Source organism: Limulus polyphemus, unplaced genomic scaffold (assembly GCF_000517525.1).
Source record: "Limulus polyphemus unplaced genomic scaffold, Limulus_polyphemus-2.1.2 Scaffold6538, whole genome shotgun sequence".
Taxonomy (NCBI): Eukaryota; Metazoa; Arthropoda; class Merostomata; order Xiphosura; family Limulidae; genus Limulus; species Limulus polyphemus.
This window is the reverse complement of record NW_013672148.1, coordinates 44,524-47,811: the sequence shown is the minus strand read 5'-3', so window position 1 is coordinate 47,811 and position 3,288 is coordinate 44,524. Positions and strand designations below refer to the sequence as shown.

General features: G+C 30.2%; 1 long non-coding RNA gene across 1 annotated transcript in view; it reads right to left on the bottom strand.

The window, feature by feature from the left end:
* Window positions 1-467: 467 nt before the first annotated feature.
* LOC111089536 overlaps window positions 468-3,288 on the bottom strand; it is a 4,799-nt gene continuing 1,978 nt past the window's right edge. The window contains exon 3 of the long non-coding RNA XR_002613787.1: window positions 468-529. This is a non-coding gene — a long non-coding RNA (uncharacterized LOC111089536). The remainder of the gene's footprint in view (window positions 530-3,288) is intronic.

The following is a 3,288-nucleotide window of genomic DNA, read 5'->3' as shown; positions in this document are numbered from 1 at the left end:
TAGAACAAGTTTCAAATAAGTCAAACTGTTAATACAATTTTTATGAATTATCATAGTGAAAACTGGTAATTTTGTATTATTACAACGGAACTGATAAAAACTGTGACTAGTTTGTTTGTTTTTTATTTGGTTCTGTACCTAAAGAAACAATGGCTAAGTACTTACTACTGACGGCATTTTAGATTTTAGAGACAGTTTGATTTTCCTTTTTACAACAAATCAAGAAACTATTTATTATGTTCAATTAAGTCTTTCTATCACTCTTTTTAATGTTAAATCTACTATTTCAATTGGTACAATAACAAAATATTCCATACACCTCATGTTTGGGTGTATGGTGTGTGTGTATGATGCAACTGATTGGCTGCCTACCCTCTGGTAAGTATTTCAAAGTTAGGGATAGCAGCAGATAGCCTCAGTAGCTTTTTCACAAATACTAAATACAAATCTATAAACCCACAACAAATTTGGCATTACCTTGAGTACATACAAACGAATTTTCGGTTTCTTCAGTCAAAATTCCTTCAGCCTGCCAATGTAGAAAAACAAAACATATTATTTAAAATAATTACAAAACTCTGCAATTGCATATTTGTGGTTTTTGTTCTTCAACAAACTGGACATAAGTTTAACAGTAGCTGCAAAATGGTAATATAACTTAAACTAGCTGTTGTACCCATTCATCGCAAGGCTAATACATAAGGGCGCAGAACCCGTTTGGATGTGTTTCAACATCACTTTGTTTTTTTTCACATAATCTGACCATGTCTATTGTTTTCCCTCTGCTTCAGTTATCCTAATTTTTGCTAAACAATCTTGGTTTTGTCATGCAATCCATCTACTTTTTCTTTCTCTGGCTAAGCTACGTTTTCTTTCTTGCACTGTTTCTGAACTATTTTTAGTTTAGAATTTATTGCATATATGGTGTTAGAAGTGTTCAAATGGAATGAAACGCTGAGGCACCTTGATGCTGTAAAGTCATCTTTTAATTAGAATGTTAACCAATGTCTCAAATCCCTGATTTAATCTATAAAAGTACTGAAAGACCTTGCTATAAATATGACCATTTATTTTTTTAAATTAATTTAAAATCCTAAGTTGACTAGGATTTGAATGCAAGACTTCCACATGAGAGTTGTGCACTGTAACCACTGAGCCACTTTGACATCCAATGTTAACAAATATTAATTCAAAATATCATGGTGTTCATGTTTTTACAAATATTGAAAGAGCTTGCTATAGACGCGATCACTTATCAATACAAAAACAATTATAACTGTACTTCTGCTTGAGGTTCAGTAGCTCGAACCACTGAGGCAGTTTGAGCATTACCAACAAATAGTGGCTTATATATATATAAACATAATACACAAATTAATAATATATATTGAAGTTATAAATAAATATTTTTGAAAAATTATTTATAAGATATATCTGATTATTTTTACATCCAAAACAAGTATTACAAAAAGGACAAAATTTGGGGCATATGTCAATGTTTAGGTACTCCGCAATTAATTTACAGAAATGTGTAATAATCATCATTAAGCAAACTGTCCTAATTTTTTTATATTTTAATTTTATTTTGTAATTACTGAAATATTTAAAAAAAAGATGATTCAAAATCAATTTTTTTCTGTTTTTCTATAGAAATTTGCAGTTGCTACACCAAATAATACTGTCTTTGCTCTCATCAACAGATTGCTAGTGGATAAAAGGCAGAACTTTATATCACATTCCTTCTTCTTTGTTGTTCATGACATTCAATTGTAAATGAAATTACTGTACTGACATTAGTGTTCTTAGAGAAATAAATGTTTAAAAATTGTATAATCTTCTGTTAGGCTACCCTCCTACGAAGCAACATAAAACAAATAAATGTAAGAAAGGGATAATAATAATACCACAAACACATCTATTTACATAGCCCTACAAAGAGTGAACTTACAAGAACCTTGTACTACATTATCATACAGCAGAAGAAACATTTCTTCTAAGAAGTCATTCAACAGAAGATATAAACTTGCACTAATTTGTCATTCAACAAAAGCACTGTTATTTTTTCACAATCCAGTCGTATTCTCTAGGGTATACGATAATAGCCGAGGTTCATATTGTACTGTTATTTTTTCACAATCCAGTCGTATTCTCTAGGGTATACCATAATAGCCGAGGTTCATATTGCACTGTTATTTTTTCACAATCCAGTCGTATTCTCTAGGGTATACGATAATAGCCGAGGTTCATATTGCACTGTTATTGTTATTTTTTCACAATCCAGTCGTATTCTCATTCCGCATTATTCACGATATATTAAAAAACACATGTAAAAACAAGTTTGTTTGTTTTTTACAAAAAAATTCAAAAACAATTATTATTAAATTCTAAAACATTTTTTTTTACATTTGGATTTAGTTTCACAAAGTCTTTCGTTTTGTTTTTTATGCAACATTTGTAATATGAACCTCGGCTATTATCGTATACCCTAGAGAATACGACTGGATTGTGAAAAAATAACAGTGCAATATGAACCTCGGCTATTATCGTATACCCTACTTCATGAAAAGTTTACTCCCTCTAAAAGAAAATCAATTTCATATAAACCAAGCACACTAAATATGGTCCAAAAATTATTGTAAGGCTTGTCATATAAACCAAGCACAGTAAATATGGCCCAGAATGATTGCAAGGCTTGTCATATAACATATCCGAGGTTCATTAAAAGTTTAAATCTGTTGTTAATTATAACCTATGACTTTGATATCCACTGACAGAATGTGACACTATTTATATTTTAATATAAAATACTTTTATAGAGTCTTGGCTATTTTTACCTTTTGTATATATCATTTCTGCTTGTCTTTCATTGTTGAGCCATGCTCTCAAAGATGTTTCAAATGTGTGAATTGTATTATTTAGTTTAAAACAAATTACTGTTTATACCATCTAGATTATCCCAATAGAATCTTTACTACGGAGTACGAACTACTGTTACCAGATAATGCAGTGAATAACTCTGGCCGTGCTCATGTGATTGTCAGTGGTATGTCAATTCTTAAATGAATCAATGGAATTTTTTTTTTCTCTGTGATTATTCATTTTATATGCAACTACTTTGACTTTTTTTTCTGTATTACTCCTTTTTTTCTGGTGTGTACTACTTTAGTTTGTTAACTTTCTAACGTGTACTACTTAGTTTGTTAACTTTCTAACGTGTACTACTTAGTTTGTTAACTTTCTAACGTGTACTACTTAGTTTGTTAACTTTCTAACGTGTACTACTTAGTT